We start from the raw sequence: 18,871 nt of genomic DNA, 5'->3' as shown, positions 1-18,871 counted from the left end.
TAAATCTGGCCATACCTCCAACCCTGCTTTTCCACACCCCTCCGCCCACCCATTACGCGAGTGGGGGGAAGGCAGGTGTACCATGGAGAAGGTAAGTATCTGCACCTTCTCCGTGGCGTACATCACAGACTGAGGTTTTATAAATCGCTCCATTCACACTATGGATTCAGTGCAATGATTCTAGCGGGAACCTTCATCCGCTGAATCCCTCCTGCTACGTATTTAAATGGGAAGCTCCCATTCAAAGACATAGCAGGAGGGATTCTGCGCTAAGTCCGTTCCCGTCGGTTCCCGGCAGAATCTCAGCATCAAATCCGTAGTGTGAACGGGCCCTTAGGGAATATATTTAATAAATTTTAAGAATTGGTTACAAATTTTTAACATCTCAAAAATCATCATAATAATACCAATAATAATACAAATAATAATAATAATAATAAAATTGTAATCTGTACATATATGCCCCTATACAGGAAGGAAACAAGGAAGGTGGCACTCCAAAATAAGGTTGAATAAATCTTGTGCTTTAATTTCTCGTCATGTGAATAAAGATTACTCAACCTTATTTTGGAGTGCCACCTTCCTTGTTTGTTTCCTGGATTGTGGAGAAGCCTTGAGTCTGCCTTCCAGGAGGTTGTGCCCCCATTGGAGCTATGAGCCTACACAGTGCCGTTCAGCATTAGATTTTGTGCTTATGCCACTATATAGATATTGAGTTGTTTTCACTATTATTTAATGTTTTAGTACTACAGTGCTGTACAGCTGTCAGATAAGATGGCATTGCATTTAACAGATGTCTATTCTTGGATTCTGTTGCCTCTTTAGCATTTTTTTTAAAACCAGGGTATACTGTATAATTTCTAAGACCTTGTAACACTATGCAGCCTCCTGATATAACATACCTTGACAATTTTTTCCTTCCCTGTGGGAAATTAAACTGGAACAGACAGAATTAATTTTGATGATTTCTAGAATATTGTTGAGGTCGCTTGATGGTAGTGGACCCAAATTAATGAAAAATTTTAAATCTTTAATTTCAATGGCAATGTTTACTCATCAGATCAGATTCTACAATCACAATTATTTATATATTGCATTCTAAATAGAAAGAAAAGGCGAAAATACTTCTCATTAAATACTTATTAACTTTTTTTTCTCTTATTTTTTTTTATTCCCTCAAACTAGCCCCTTCCCTACCTATCCCACCCCACCCAATTAGCAGTCTGGAAACAAAGGGAAAATAAACAAATAAAGTTATAATTAAATAAATAAGTACATACCTATATATAAAAAAATAAATAAAAAAAAAAAAAAAAAAGATCCTTTCAACTAAAACACAAACTACCCCAAAATACTTATTAACTTTACCTGGAAAGCTTGATAGAGATACATGACATAAGATAGGGGAGATGTACTGTACTTACTGTATATAAAAACAAAACTAAGCAAAATAAAATTAGTGAATGAGTGAATTCATTAGGAACAAGTCTGACTTGTTCCGAATTGTATGAAAACTTCTCATTTGATTGAATCCAACGTTTTGATGAGCAGTCAGGTGTATGCTGTACGGTTGGCAACCCAGACCCAGAGATGTGCTGTAAAAATACTAAATATTGACTGTAGGTCAAAGAGGAAGACCTAGGGCCAAGCGACAGAGCACAGCAAATTAGTATTGTGAAACTACTCCATATTTTGAGAGGAGTTCCTGCTGCTATACAGTTAAAGGGGTATTCCACCCCAAATCATTTTTACATTAATAAATAGCCCACTCTCAGCTTTTTATCTTTGTAAAATGAATTAACTATGAGTTCTGTGCCATTTTTAGGTATTTTACATGGACTTACCCCATCTGGGCACAGAGAAACAGCTACGCAGAGTCCTCTCTGTCTTGCTCCCCACTCCTGGCCCCCACCTTCCCGGACGTGGATCACGTGTCCTTCAATGGGATGATAAAGTTCATATAGGTGGATCCATAGGATTAGCTGTTGTTGTGGTATACTGTGGACTGGCTGAGATCCCCAGGACTGAACAAAATAATCATTCTGTGTAGAGGCAGTTTTCAAAGGGACAGGCTCCCCAACTATCTCTCCTTATTGGTGTACAACAGTGATCCCTATCTGGTGCATCTCCAGCTTTTGCAGATCGTAAGCTAAGAAAGCTAAGGGGGCAGGTACATGAATGGGCCAATCAGAAGCAAGCACTGCATGATGGCAAATGTAGTTTCCCGAATGGCACCTTCTTGGATATAGATTGGCTTTAAAATATAACTTGTAGCCCAGGAACAGCGGCAGCTAGAAAGACAGGAGTTGGCTCAAAATACTCAGGGGGACTTGATGAGTAAGACCAGCTAGGTTTAGGAGCATTTCATTTTTTAGCTCTTGGGTGGAATACCCCTTTAATGAGAAAAAAAGAAAAAATATATGTATTGTTGTTTACTGAATCTTACCTGAAAAAAAGTAGAATGGCGATGTTGTGCATTGCCACTTAGTTCCTTGTTTGGTTGGGCACTCTGTGTTTCTGAGCATCAGGCATGTAGAGTATGCCTCCTTTTTAGTAGATAGTTTCCATAGCATGGAGCAGCTTGGAAACTAGCTAGAGAGGGAGGACTCTCATTGTTTGTTATGCATTACTATTTACTGTATGACCAATAGAGGTAAGTAGCAATCTGAAACACTGGTTTATACAGGAGATTTTTTTTGGAGGGGGGAATGGGCGATAAGAGTGCTACATTAAAGGGGTTATCCAGCGCTACAAAAACATGGCCACTTTTCACCCTACTTGTGTCTCCAGTTAAGGTGCAGTTTGCAATTAGGCTCCATTTACTTCAATGGAACTTAGTTTCAAAGCCCCACCCAAACTGGAGACAACAGTATAGGGAAAGTGGCCATGTTTTTGTAGCGCTGGATAACCCCTTCAAGACCACATATTATCCCCATAGTGTTACTAAATAATAAAGACTATACACAGACCAATATTCCCCGACACAGTGTCTATTCAGTTGTAGATGTGAGCACTACACAGTCTCTTAAAACTGTAAAAAAGTGATTACAGTGCAGTTCCATCCTGGCATGTGTCTTTCTTTCAACCCTATTTTTTTTTTCAACCTTACTATGTAGCTATGTAACTAACAATGACCCCTTGGTGTTCTACCCTACCTTTTGGTGTACCCATCTCCTTAAAGGGGTATTTCCATCTGGGGTAGTACTACTCTATTCACACTATGCACAGGATAGGTCATAACTAAGACATTCAGCTGTCTTTGGTTTAATATTGTAGTACAAATGTATCAGTGTTTTAGTGCCATTATTCTGGTATATTTAGTTTTTTTGTGCTGGGCCAAAAATTTTATGCATTATTATGAAGCAGTTTGTGCTTTTTTTTAGATGTGTACGCCAGCTGTGCCATTTTTGAAGTTTTCTGCTCAGAGAGGGCATGGTTTATGTTAGCTACTTTTCAAGCCACAGTTGTATAGATTTGTAATTTACTTCTATTAAAAAATCTCAAGTCTCCCTATACTTATTAGGTCCTATATGTCCTGCAGGAAATGTTGTTTTATTTTCAGTCTGACACAGTGCTCTCTGCTGACACCTCTGGCCGAGACAGGAACTCTGTCTCGGTTTTCTATGAATCCCCATAAAAAACCTCTCCTTCTCTGGACATTTCCTGTCATGGCCAGAGATGTCAGCAGAGAGCACTGTGTCAGACTGAAAATAAAACAACATTTCCTGCGTGATATATAGTAGCGAATAAGTATGGGAAGACTTTAGATTTTTAATAGAAGTAAATTATAAATTTATATAGCTTTCTGATATTAATTGATTTTATAGAAAAAGATTTTCGCTGGACAATCCCTTTAAGGTCATTTTTAGTTTAAATTACTTAAGGAAATGTATTGAGTCTCGGTTGCTTTTACTTTTTTTTATGTGTGAGTAGGAAGTCTTCTAAAACGTCCTTTCTTTAAAGCTAAAAATATCTTTGCAAAATCTACACAATCCCATACTGACATGATCAATTACATCAGTAACAGTAGTTTTATGGTCTTATTTAGAAATCCAGATGGAACCTACCCTAGAGAGGTGACGTATTCTGTTTTGAATTAATCTTTACCTAAATAACAAGCAGATTGTACACTGAGATCTGACTACTGGGAGACTTTTAATAAGCACTGATATAGCAAATATATTTCTGAAAATTGTAAAAAAAAAAATTGAAAAGTAACAAGATGGTAATGTTTTGTTTCCTATAATTAATTTAAAAAATTCTTAATTCTTGTGTAAATGCATGCAGTGCATGTAGGATATGTGAGGTATATGAAAAATCGTCTCACATATAAGCAATAAACTCATAGATGGAGGCCAGATATGTGTGACATGGCAGTATATGGCTATTCATAGATAGTGGGGAAAATAAGTATTTGATACTCTGCCAATTTTTGCAACTCTTGCAACGGGAGGAATATCTGGCTAGTCCTGTGTTTCGAGACTCTTTGATGAGGCTCCACGAGCTCTTCTTTTACCTACAAAGAATGGAAAGGTCTGTAATTTATACTGTAGGTTCACTTCAATCACAATGTATGATTTTTAAACTATTTGCACTTTATTGAATGAAATGAGTATTTGATGACATACAAACCAGCAATAATCCTGGATCAGACCTGTTAGTTTTTATTTAAGAAGCTTCTCCTACTCTGCACTTATTACCTGTAATAATTGCACCTCTTTGAATTTGTTACCTGTATAAAAAGCACACACACTTAATAATTCTCACTCCAACCTCCCCACCATAGCCAAGAACAGAAAGCTAAGGACCCCTGGGGCAAAATTGTAGACCTGTGAAAGGCTGGAATGGGCTACAGGACAATAGGAAGCATCTTGGTGAGAAGGCAACAACTGTTGGTACAATTATTAAAAAATGGAACAAACACAAGGCTACTGCCAATCTTCCTGGGTCTGGGGCTTCATGCAAGATCTTGCCTCGTGGGGTAAGGAGGATTCTGTAAAAGGTCAGGAATCAGCCTAGAACTACAAGGGACAACCTATTTAATGACCTTAAGAGAGCTGGGACCACAGTCCTTACTAATGACTAGATTATCATCAGTAACACGCCACACTGTCATGAGATTAAATCCTGCAGGGAATGCAAAGTCCCCATGCTCAGGCCAGTATATGTACAGGCCCATTTCAAGTTCACCAATGACCATCTTGATGATTCCGAAGAGGCTTTGGAAAAAGGCATGTGGTCAGATGAGACCAAAATAGCACTTTTTGCTATCAACTCCACGTGCCGTGTGTGAAAGAACAAGGATAAATACAGCCCCAAGAACACAGTCCCAACCGTAAAGCATGGACGTGGAAACATCATGGTTCAGGGGTGCTTTTTTTTTCAAAGGGGGCAGGAAAAATCCCTGCTTTAGTGTGTGCAAAATTGGTCAAGAACTACAGAAAATGTTTGTAATTTTAAGAAAATGTTTTTGTACCAAATTTTAAGTTCTGTTCTGTTTTATCAAATACTTATTTCATACAATTCAATTCAAAATAATTATTCAAAAATCAAACAATGTGATTTTCTGGAATTGGAATTTTTTGGAACACATAGTTGAAGTGTACAGTACCTACGATAAAAGTCATAGACTGTTCTTTGTAGGTGGGAAAACTTGCAAAAGTGGCAGTGTATCAATGCTTATTTCCCCACTGTACATTACAGACATGTCATTCAAATTTTGAATACAGGATAAATTATTTTTAACAAGAATGTTGTCACAACAGCAAGTAGACCCAGTAAACCCTGAACTTGTCCCTGCCTTCTCGCCTCGAACAGTCCTAAGCAACTGCGGACAAAAACAGAGACAGTCCGTTACCTGCAACAATGTAAAACATGGAACACAGACAAGATGAACAAACACAAGGATGGTCAAACAGGCCAGGGTCAAAACCAAATGAGCAATGCGGTACAAAACCAGAATCCAAGTAGTGAGATCAATGTACAATAAGCCAGGGTCAGGTAACCACAAATAGCAGAAAGAGAGATAACACAAGATATACTAGCATGCTTCACCAAAGAAGACTAATAGCTGGCAAAGGGTTAACAGACTGAGGAAGTATATATCGGAGGTCAGGGGTCCGGTCAAGATCTTGATTGAAACAGAGGTCCAGAATCCAGCAAGAGTGAGTAAAAGAGAAGATTTCAATCACCTAGGCCAAACAGAGGTTAACTGTTAAGTGGCCAGTTGGATCTATGCAGGGAAGAGATGCATGTGGTAAGAAAATAAATTAACAGAACAGAAGTAGGACAGTGTTCAGACCGAGACAAATACAAATAAAACACAGAAAAAGCACCAAATAAGTGCAGTCTTGGTCATACTATACTAGCTGAGGACCGTGCTAAGGTCCCAACAGGTACAGTCATAACAAGTGTGCAGAACATTCCAGAAATATTGGAGATCCGCCAATAGCATTCCTGTTAAATTATACTCTGATTTCCCTATGAACGGTTGACAAGGGATTGTTTTCGTGATGCTGGCTGACATAAGGACTTTGGGGACATTTATTAAAACCGGCGTGCTCATACGTCAGTCTTAAATTAGGCTCTACCCTCTTTTCCGTCACATCCATTTTTCGATCCGCAGCCTGGTTCCCGTGTATAGCGCCGTTCTGTCCACGGGTCCCGGGCCGGTGCTTGAGCACTGGAGGCGGGCCGGACCGCCCCCAGTGGGAGGGATTTCCCTCCCCTGTATGACTCGGCTCCATTGATTCATACAGGGAAGGGAATACCCTTCCACTGGGGGCCGGTGCTTGAGCACCTGCCCGGGACCCGTCGATAGAATGATGCCGTACACGGGAACCAGGCCGTGGATCAAAAAATGAACCGCGGCACCAGTTTGCCCATGATGGTGCCGTTCTATCTCTGTGTCAGTACCTGGTGGTACATCCTCTTTAAGAAAGGCCATAGAGATTATTTTAATATTCTATTCATTTTATAATAGAATATTATTAATACTTTACTAGAGAAAAGGTAAAATCTGATATTGAACAGTTTTCAAGTATATTTCTAGAACTCACAAGATGTGTTTCTGAATTCAATATATTAGATGTCAAATGGGTAATTACTGGCTAATAGAACCAATTGTGCAGAAATAATTTAGTCTTAAGGTCATATGGTGAATTTCTATTGCCACTTTCTTGAGTTTGAGCTGATAACTCTTTGGTCTATTAAAGAATCCTTAAGCGAGGATGTCATTTCAAATTAAATCTTAATGCCTTTACAAGATAAATCTTGACTTTATGACTCTTTGATTTTCATCAATAAAAATAGTGGCAGGCTGGTTTATGTCCTTTATGAGCCACTTCAAGTTTGAAAAGTGACTAGATTTTGGTTTATGACAGATATGTGTCTAACTTTCCTTAAAGCATGACCAGTACAATAATACAGTCATCTTACTTTTTGACACTAGAATGGTCTATTTGGTTGTTGGTGCATGGATTTTTTATTTTTTTTTTCCTTAAAGTGACCCTGTCATCCCCTAATTGTACAATGCACATGGAGAAAACAAATCCTCGTATTAGAAGTTCTGTGATAGCAAAGACTTCAGATTAGAAGGATTTAGGGGTGAGTCACAAGTGCAGCAAGGTGGTAGGGAAAGCTCATACAGCTTTATAGAAGACAACTGACAGAGGAGACAACACCTAGATACTGTGTGCAGTTCTGGATACCTTACCTACAAAAAGATATTGATAAAATAGAATGGATGCAAAGCTACAAAAATGGTGGATGGTCTGAAGCATAAAATGTATCAGGAAATGCTATCTAATCTATGGCCATCATGTTTTACAGCAGTAAGAGCTGAGCAGATTGATATATAACTTTGTGGTAAAAGATTCTGTACAACTTTTAATTAGTTGACTAAAATCCCTGCTCATTCTGTGTTAAGGAGTCCAGTGGGCGGTGTCATTCAATGGACCGGACTCCTTAGCATGGAAACATCAGAGATTTTAATCAATAATTTAAAAGACAGTCTGTTCAAATTGTAGGTTCAAAATATGGCTGTGTTTTGCTTTTACTTTGCTATGTGTGAACGTAGCCTCAGAGTCACACTCTACATATTTAAGATTAACACCTGCTTCTGAACAAAAGTTACTGCCTATCATGGGAAATGTTCAGATTTGCAGCCAAATAGTAAAATCTCTATATCTTGAGAATGGATGAGGAATAAAAAAATAACATTGTTGTAATCATGGCATCAGGGTCTTCAAACCAACCAACATCCCGTTGTGGGAACAGAGCCTTAGGCTATTTTCCCACTTTGGAAACATATCAGGTAAAGGTGGTTGTCTCGTTATATAGACTCGTTATAAAGTCTTGTTATAAAGATAATGATCATTATAAGCCGCCGTCTATATAACCAGACAGTCGCCTTTGCCTGATACATTCCCAAAGTGGGAACATAGCCTTAAAGAGTGACTTTCATTTCAGGATAAGATGTGTGTGTACCTGAGGAACAGCACTATATATTAACCCACTATTAAACTTGCATGTGGTATTTTTCAAGTGATTTCTTTTAGCTGTTTTTCTTTATATCTACACTCACCATTCCATCTCCCTCTTCCATAGGCTTGCAGCTAGCTCAGGTATCCCATTATGGTTAGAGTTACACATACAGTTCGATATGTCTTAGTAGAAAAAAATCCAAGTGCATTCACCAAATGATGCAACAAGTGTCCAGTTTATTTAGATCTTGTACTTAGTTCAGCATAGTGCGGGCGGGTGCAGGACGCCAACAACCTCCACTGATGACGACATCTGTTTCACACCTACTGATCGGCGCTTCCTCAGATGGATCTGAGGAAGCGCCAATCAGTAGGCATGAAACAGCTGTCCGGGAGACAGAAAAGCAGAAAGGAGCAAGGGCAGGTAATGTATTAACTTGTTTAAAGCCTGGCAGATGATGGGTTAAGTAGGCAGTGGCTACATTATTGCAGCGTAATGAAATTCTGCTGCAAGAATGCAGAGCCATAGGCCATTACAGTACAGAATATCGCAACGGATTTAGCTGCGAAACTCACAGCATAAAGTACCCTGCAATACTGCATGTGGGAATCTACCCTAAAAGTTGCATTCAGTAAACAGAAGTGGTTGCTCAGCTGACTTTAAGCAGAGTAGATGATAGTTAAGCAGGAAGGAAGAGAAGAAAGATTAACAGGAGCATTTATGTCTGATAAGGAACATAACTGGAGCATTTCTGTCTGATAAGATATATTACAAAGTTTACTATATATTCAATTATACTATTGATCTATGCAAAGTTTTCTGAAATGACAGTGCCTATTTAACCCCCTTCACATCAGCAATCTGTATACATATGTTCCTGATGCACATAGCCCATGCAGCAGGAGCGTATAAATCCATTTCCTACTGTGAGAGGGGTTTGATGTGTGCAGGACTGCTGCAGTGAGAGCGGTCCCGCACACATCAGTGTCCCGGAAGCCGTAGATAATGACAGGCAGCTGACATCCCACAGCTGCCTGTCATTAACCTGATCAAAATTCATCTTTTACACCAATGTGATATTAATAAAAACTAGAGATCATGGCACAAAAATGACACCCCAACCAGCCCTGTAGGTGGAAATCTAAAAGTGCTATAAAGCTTAGGAGGCGAGGAAGAACATTGCACTAATTTAACCCAGACATCTGTATATCAATGGGCTCGGTCATGAAGGGGTTAAAAATCATAGCTAAAAAGTTAATTATTCAACCTCAAATAACTGCTGGATACATTATCTTTTATGAGAATTTTTCTATTTATTTCTGTGCTCAATTGACATCTAATTTAATTTATATTAAAAGTAATATACAGTATGCTACAGTTCCAATGCAGATCTCATTTCATGTTTTCCCATCCCCATTGTTTACCACAGTTTCTCTCAGAAGGAGGTACGCTTTCCAAATCAATGGCCGTTAATGCGTGATTGAGCTTATCAGAGCTCACTGATGTCTAACCCCTTTATCTCTCTTACAAAAGAATCCAAAATTGCCTAAAAACTTGTGCATAGCATAGAAGATTAGAACCATTTATTTCTGGATGAGGATACATTTAATGAGCCATTTCATTAGGAGAACATTTCTTTCAGATGAACTAAGATCCCAAGTGAATTAGCCATTGTAGCTTTAATGTCGCGCCTGAATATTTATACTGGTGAAATTCATATTGATTTAGCTATGTCATGGTATTATTAGACATGACTCCATTTTTTAAAAATTGAAATATTTTTCAAATACAACTTTCTAATTGAAACCAGAGCCATAAAGTAAAATTGATTTAATTTTTTTCTCCAGACATTCTACAAGAAATCAACTGAAACATTGTTCTGGCTCAAAAGTATAATGACCTTTTTTCCCATTGAATCTATTATTTATAGGCTTAAATGACCCCCGCTTGAAATAGTTCATATGGTTAAAATCTAAACGTCAAACAATATTTATTTGATCTCTTTTGTGTTTGTAGTCTCATTTTGCTACAGTATGTTAATATTTCTATTGTGAGATGATACTAAAATACAGCTGTAATTTTGTATGAAAAATGTTGGCGTATTTTCAACGTAATTCGTTCTATTGAATGTAATTTATTCAGTTGAAGTCTATGGGAAATTGCCTATCAGTGCACACACAGTAGAGAAAAACAGCTGTAATTGAGTACAGGCATAAAAATAATGAACATGCTCATTATTTATGACCTGTTTTTGCAAATGTGCATTATACTGATCTATCTAAGGTAATAATAGTCCTATAGAACAGCGTTTCTCAACATTTTCAAGCCAAAGATATGCCCCCTTTAGACACAATTGCCCTATGCAGCCAAGTATGCCCCCTGTAGTCAAATACAATGTCCCCTGTAGCCAGATATGTGCTCTATATTTAGTTATGCCCCCTTGCAGTCAGATATGCCCCTTGTATCTAGATATACTTGTAGCCAGATATGCCCCCTGTCGTCAGGTTTCCCCCTGTATGTCCCCTGTAGCCAGATTTGACCCTACTGCCAAGTATGTCCCCCTACAGCCAGATATGCTCACTGCAGTCAGCTATAAGGTATGTCCTTCGCGGACAGGTAAAGTATGTCCCCTGTGACCAGAATAGCCCCTTGTGGCCAGGTAAACCCCCTGCGACTAGAATTGCCCCATTTGGCCAGGTATTCCTCCTTCAGCCAGATTCAATGCCCCCTGTAGCCAGATGTACCCCCTGCAGTCAGCTATGCCCCTTATAGCCAGATATGCCCAATGCAGCCAAATATGCCCCCTGCAGCCTGACATATATAGAAAACATACCAAAAAATTTTTTTTATAATAATGTACATTAAAAAATGGAGTATACTTTCATCCCTGCTGTGCAGATCCACCCCCCACATATGGAGTTGTTGGCCCAGGAAGACAAACAACAAGTTCCCCTGCCTCTGAGCCCAGCCAAAGAGATGGATACTAGTAGGACATGCAGACCAGATCCATCTGTAATTCATGAAGTAATAACTTGTGATAATGACTCCTGACTGTGTGAGAGAGAAATTAGAAAGGGTTATGCTGCGTTTACACGGAACGATAATTTGCCCGATCGTACAATTAACGATTTAGAAAGATTGATGTGTTTTTTTTATAACGATCAGCGTTTAGACGGAACAATATACCTTATGGAAAAATCTTTTACGATCGCTTCAGCCTATGTCACACATAGGTTAAATCGGTGAACGACTGTTCACACAAAACGATCTGCAAATTTTTTGTGAACGACCAGCGACGATTTGAAAACATGTTCAGAGATCAAAATGAACGATTTCTCGATCATCAATTGATCGTTCGCAATGTTTAAACGGAACGATTATCGATCAAAGGCGATCGTTATCGTGCAAATTCGCACGATAATCGTTAAATTCGTTCCAATGCAGCATTAAAGGCGGAGATAAAAGTAAAGAGTTGTAAGTCAGAGGTATGTTGCTTTATGGGTTTTCCTTTTGTTGATGTCATATCTTTTACTGTTATGAAGATACTGTGGCCTAGATGTCCCAAGCTGCCTGAAATTTATACTGGGTCTTGTTTATCCCACACATATAAAATAAAAGCTGTGATTGGTTACTGTGGAAAAACCAGTGTGGGCTTAAAGGAGAAGTCCGGCAAATTTTTTTATTAAAGGTAATTAATACATTAAAGTTAAGTAATACAAATCCCCAATATACACTTATTACAGGAAATGCTTATAAAGTGCTTTTTTCCCTGCATTTACTACTGCATCAAGGCTTCACTTCCTGGATAACATGGTGATGTCACTTCCTGGATAACATGGTGATGTCACAACCCGACTCTCAGAGCTGTGTGGGCTGTGGCTGCTGGAGAGGATGATATATTTTATATATTCACATGATCTGTATTTTATAGTGAATGAGCTGTTATCTTTGCAAACTAGTACTGTTCACATTTTACGGAAACGGATTCAATTACGGATGCAAATACGAATGATTTTCCACGGATTCTTATAATGTTTTTATTTTTTGGTCTATGGATCTATGAGATGTCTTTTTTTGCGCCATGATCTGTACTTTTTATCTGTGGCTTGATGCATGTATTTGCCTTTTTAATCACTTTTTATTCCAATTTTTCTTGATTTGATGAGACCAAAATATCAGCAATTTTGCGGGGTTATTTTTTTGCCTATTTACCATGCAAGATCAGGACTGCCATACTTTAATAGTTTGGACGAAAGCAAGTATGTTTTTTATTTATTATTAATATTATTATTATTATTTAGAAAATAGGAAAGGGGATGATTTAAACTTCTATTATGGAGTGGGAATTTTTATGTATCACTTTTTTTTAGTGCCCCTCTGGGACTCCTGTGAGCAATACTATGAATGCTCATAGAAAGCAATGCAATACCTATGTATTGCATTGAATGATGTAATCTGTGCTTGATTACTAAGGGCTGCTGGAGCCCCGCAGCTACAGATAGTAGGCAAGGCCACCCGGTATAGAGAGGGGCTACTTTTGAGCCCTTTCTGTTTCTCTTTAATGGCAAAGAGGTATAAATGCATGCCATTTTTCATTCATGGTTTAAAGTTTTTTTTCTCCTTGTAATGTTTAATTGTGCCAAGAGTAACATATTTTTCATGTTAAACATGGAAGTCTTCTATCGAGAAGGACACAATCATGTAATTAGAGGTTTTACATCTGTTCTATGGTATTTTACATCTGTGTTATTAATCAAATCTCTAATGTGAAATTTGCTGAAAAATATCTAAGTAGGCAGCAGCTGTTGGCTGAGCCAATATCTTAATTTCAGCATACAAAGTAAACTCAAGAGATGCATGCTATTTACAAGTTGTCTTTATCCAACATGTATCACAAATCAGATATCTTTCTTGCCTCACTTTTACATCACAAGATAACAGCAAGAAATTATGTACTAGCAATATCCATAATGAATGAGACTGGTGTAAATGCCCATATCACACAGGTTGGTTTTATGTTACCTGATCTAGAAGCTGACTTGTGATTGGTTGCTGTGGGAGATTTATAGGAGTTTCCATTGATACAGTTTATTAAATTTGGACCCAATGGTTCAGCCATATACAGATATTAATTGAATGCTTGTTTTAGAAAGAACTGGTAACTGTCAGCACGTATATATGCATATACATGCTGTCAACTTTCCTTTAGGCTTTAAAGGGGTTATCCAGCAAAAATATTTTTCTTTAAAATCAATTTATATAGATTTGTAATTTACTTCTATTTAAAAATCTCAAGTCTTCTAGTACTTATCAGCTGCTTTATGTCCTGCAGGAAGTGGTGTTTTTTTTTTTAAAGTCTGACACAGTGCTTTCTGCTGCCACCTCTGTCCATGTCAAGAACTGTGCAGAGCAGTAGCAAATCCACACAGAAAACCTCACTAGCTCTAGGCAGTTCCTGACATGGACAGAGGTGTCAGCAGAGAGCGCTGTGTCAGACTTAAAAAAAAAAAAACTCCACTTCCTGCAGGACATAAAGCAGCTGATAAGTACTGGAAGACTTGATCTTTTTAAATAGTAATATGTTACAAATCTATTTTTCATAATTTTCATAAATCAGTTAATTAGAAAGAAAAAGATTTTTTGCCAGAGTACCCCATTAATGTACATCATACCATTTCTGAATAGGAAAATATAATAATGTATAAATAATATAATGTGTGTTCGCTACACCCTACTCTGGAAATTTTGAGGAGTGTATGATCCGAGTGCACTACTATTCTGACGCCCAGGAATAATGCAAAGTGTAAATGGTATGTAGGCTCTCAAGGAGTAGGTCCTATATATCTAATGTTTGTGGAAGGCAAATTGATTGCAGAGAGGTATTTAACGTTAAAAAAATATCCCATCTTTATTTTCTTAAAAACAATATAAAAAATTCCATAAATTCATATAAAAAAGATATGAATTTATGGAATTTTTTATATTGTTTTTAAGAAGATAAAGATGTGATATTTTTTAATGTTAAATACCTCTCTGCAAACAATTTGCCTTCCACAAACATTAGATATATAGGACCTACTCCTTGAGAGCCTACATACCATTTACATTTCTGAATAGCTATACACCTGGGTAAAGCATAATATTGTTTAATGGCTTACTATTCTTCTCTGACATTTCCAAAAAATATGGACAAATAAATAAACTCATGTTTTTTGTTGTAATGTTTTTTAGAAATTTAACTTAAAGTACAAAATTAGCCTAATGTTTATGAGATGACTCAAAAAATCCTGTAAAGTTTGATTTACTGAAAGTGTCACAATTTTGTCAATTGCTCTTTAGCGAGACAATAAAACTGACCCTGTATCATCAAGAAATGTACGAAGAAAATGACAGCTTGAAGTCTGTTGCTAGGAAGCACTTAAAATAATTTTCCAATGTCATGCAGAGGATCACCGTGAGAGGAAGGTTTCCCTTTAAACCCTTTGTGACTGGCAGTAATTAATACCTTTACAAGCAAAGTGAAATTAAGCCAGAAGGTATACACTATATGGCTATGTTCCTACACAGTATTTTTGCTCAGTATCCGGTCAGTATTTTGCAACCAAAACCAGGAGTGGATTGAAAACACAGAAAGGCTATGTTCACACAATGGCAAATAGTGGCCGTTGTCTTAAAATAATGGCAATTATTTGGCAATAAATGATGGCCATCACCATGTGAACATAGCCTTTCTGTGTTTTCAATCCACTCCTGGTTTTGGTTGTAAAATACTGACAAAAATACTGAACAGAAATACTGTGTGAGAATATAGCCTAAGACCCAGATTTATTAAACTGTGTGTTGTGCCCATGCCTGTTTGGACCTTGGTACAGTCCTCAGCTCATGGTATGTGGCTGAAACTGTGCTCTTTGTCATGATTTGTATTTGAACACAGCTCTACGCCTTCTTTTCTGCTGATTGAATTCTTACCACACACATCTCTTCTATGCTACTTCACTCTGGCCACTTAACCTCTGTTTTGCTTAAGTGATTGACATCTGATCTTTCCACTTACCCCTTGCTGTGTTAGTTTCTGTGTGTGTGGTCCAGTCACATCCTGGAATGGGTCTATTACCTCCTATAAAGTGTCTCACAGCCCTTTACTCCACGCTGGTTATAAGGCATTTTTATGACCTTGACTCTGGATCCCTTAATCTTCTGGATCCTGATTTTGTGCTTCACTGCCTGTCTGGTTTTGACCCCTGTCTGTTTACCATGTTTTTATGTGAGTCTGTCTCTGTTCTGTGTTATCGGTACATCTGGATGTGTAATCTGGGTAGTCAGTAATCCTCTAGGACTGTTGAGGCAAATAGGCAGGGTCAGCTGGTGGGACCAGGCTAGGTCTCACTGTCTGTGTCCTCTCTATCCCTTCCCTGGTCATAGTCTTCCTACAGTAAAGTGACACTTTGTAAATTACAACCTGGTATAAACTGCCCACAGGACCAACCAGAGCTTAGCTTTAATTTAATTGGTTGCTTTAAATGGGTACTTTTACCAATAAATAATGTTAAATTACCAGGGGTGGTGATATACTACATCTTTGTAATTTACCCAATTTATTTTTGCCTGCTTTCTATATAAAAACATTGCTATAAAATCAGGTGCTAGGTGTCTCTCGTACTGGAACACTGCAGTCAATGCTCCATCACTAAGATCATTTTGTCTTTTGCAACCGCAAAAAAGAGACAATGCCAGTAATGTCAGTTGTCCCCATGCGCTACACAGACTGGCCCAGTAAAGATGAATGGCGATTGACCAGCAGCTGTGCACACCCCTGTATACACTTGGTGCACTCCGGCAGCTGATGAATCTGATAAAGGTCGGATTCACACATTTCATGTGTCAGTATAGTAGCGCAAGGATTTAACTTTTTTCGAGCTCAAAACATGTGTCAGGAAATTACCTGACCAGGATCCAGCCACCCAGCTTGCAGTCTTTACATGTGTTTGTAATCAGGACTCAGGAGTCCGGACCAATCACATTCTGGTCCGGGTTCCTGGTCCTGTATTTAAAGAGCTAGCGGTCATTTCCTGATCAGTGGCTATTAGGTTAATACCATGGTCCCAGCTTCTCCTTGTCTATTCCTTCGATTCTCGTCCTAACTCCATCTGCTTGCTCAATCTGTTATCTGACCTCTCGCCTGACCTTTTTGACTATCCGATTGTTTGCTGACTTTGTACTGCGTTGTCCGTTTGGTCCTGACTTGGCTTGTTCACTATCCGATATTGTGTTTGTCTGTCTGTCTCGTTCTGTGTTTCACATACTCAGTATAGGGAACGTCTTTGTGGTTGTCCGCGGCTGCCTAGGGCCGATTGAGGCAAGCAGGTAGGGACAGTGGGTGGGTTCAGACCTAGGGCCCACTGACTTGTCCTATCCGTACCTTCCAGTCCTGACAACATGATAATAAATGATGAAGCTGGGAGTTCCAAAGTCCAGTCGGTAGCACATTGTCCGTAAATACAATCCATACACAGAACCTGTGAATCTGGTTACACTGATCTAAGGGCTCCCACTGATCTAACCCTTCCACTTGCTCAGAGTGAAGTGCAGAAGCATGAGCAGCACAATAGGGCAGCAAATGGACTGCTAGATCTGTGAAATTAATCAAATTAAAATCAACTGCATAGATAAGGCAAGCATTAAATATATATTTACTGTTTATTTCTTGCTTTTTATGAAAGGTACATTATAAGCAGTTTCTAATCTATGCAGCTTGATAAATCGAACCAAAAACTTTATCTTCTAAACTCCAATTTGTTTGCTTTAACCAATAAAACCTTCAAACCTAAAATAATTTCTTGTGGTTTTGTAAACTTAAAAAATCCATATATTTTTAGGCATTATCTTTTGGAATTTTGTAACTCATTTTCAAAGGTTATTTCCGAAAAATAAAATAAAATAAAAACACATAAAAAGTACACAAAAAAGTGATCTCTTACCATATGGTACTGTTCTAAAAAAATAAAATAAAAAAAAGCAGCACAAAAATGGGGTGAGACTGTGGAAATGTCAAATATTAATTTACATATAATTCTATATAATTTTTTAAAAAAATTGTTAGTGATTACCTTGAGTTTAAAATTATAGTTTTACTATGTAATCCTCATTTATTCATAGGTTTTCCTTGCTCTAAGTAACAGACTTTGCTCTTGTGGGTATAGCCTCCCTGTAGTACAGTATACGCTGAATTGGGGGGGTGTCTTTGTATTCAGAAGTCTAGAAAGTGCTTTGGCTGCTATGCTTTCTTTCTATACTTCCTAACTCTTCCTAATTAAACTGCCTTTTGTGTGCTTTCCTCCCTATTCACATCCTACAGAGTTGCTCTGCCTCACGGTCCCAGACCCAGGTCCCGATGATAACTCAGAAAGTAGACAAAAGGCGGCACTCCGAACTTAAGTGAACAAAAAGTGATTTAGTTTATTCACCTAGTATGCAACGTTTCAATCTTCTCAATGAGATCTTTTCAAGCACAAAGATCTCATTGAGAAGATTGAAACGTTGCATACTGGGTGAATAAACTAAACCACTTTTTGTTCACTTAAAGAGGATGTACCACTAGGTACATCCTCTTTAATCTGAACCCACGGATCGAACGGCGCCGTCATGGGGAAGTTGGTGCCGCGGTCCGTTTTTTGGACAGCGGCCCGTTTCCTGTGCACGGCGCCGTTCTATGCAGCGGAAAAACGGACCACGGCACCGGCTTCCCCGTGGTGGTACATCCTTTTTAACTTCGGAGTGCCGCCTTTTGTCTAGTTTGTAAAGCTAAACTGCTATACAAACAATGTACTTTCAGAGCTCAGAATAAAAGTCAACATATGTACAAATGTCAAACTTTACTGCCATTTTATTCTGTCAGATGACAAGATGGCAGCTCACATGAAGATATTATTTTTCTGGATACAGTTCAATGCAGTTCAGCTTTGCTCAGACATAATAACCCTGGGAAGACGAAAATGTAACTGGTTTTGCCGTTACTTTCAAATACTTTTTTTTTTTTCTATCATTTTTGCTTGAAGTCAAACATCAAAAACAAGTCTGGCCATCGGAACTGCAGATCTTATCATTATATCTATGTAGTCAGAAAAGTCTTCCTCAGGGATATTTTTAATTGCACACACAGATTACTTACTGGAAGCCAGCACAACATTCTCCTACTATTCATGGAAGGATTCTTGTTTAAAGCAACATTGAAAATAATGTGACCTTCAAAATCTTAGAAAACGCCACAACTCTTTTTTTTCTTTTAATGAAAATAAGTAATAGACATCTACTCAATCATTTCAATTTTTTAAATTACTAGTAGTATATTGAACACAGCTTTTAAATGCACAGTATTTTTTTTTAAATT

This window comes from Dendropsophus ebraccatus, chromosome 7 (assembly GCF_027789765.1).
Source record: "Dendropsophus ebraccatus isolate aDenEbr1 chromosome 7, aDenEbr1.pat, whole genome shotgun sequence".
Classification (NCBI taxonomy): domain Eukaryota; kingdom Metazoa; phylum Chordata; class Amphibia; order Anura; family Hylidae; genus Dendropsophus; species Dendropsophus ebraccatus.
The sequence above is the reverse complement of the archived record's forward strand: the minus strand, read 5'-3'. Positions refer to the sequence as shown.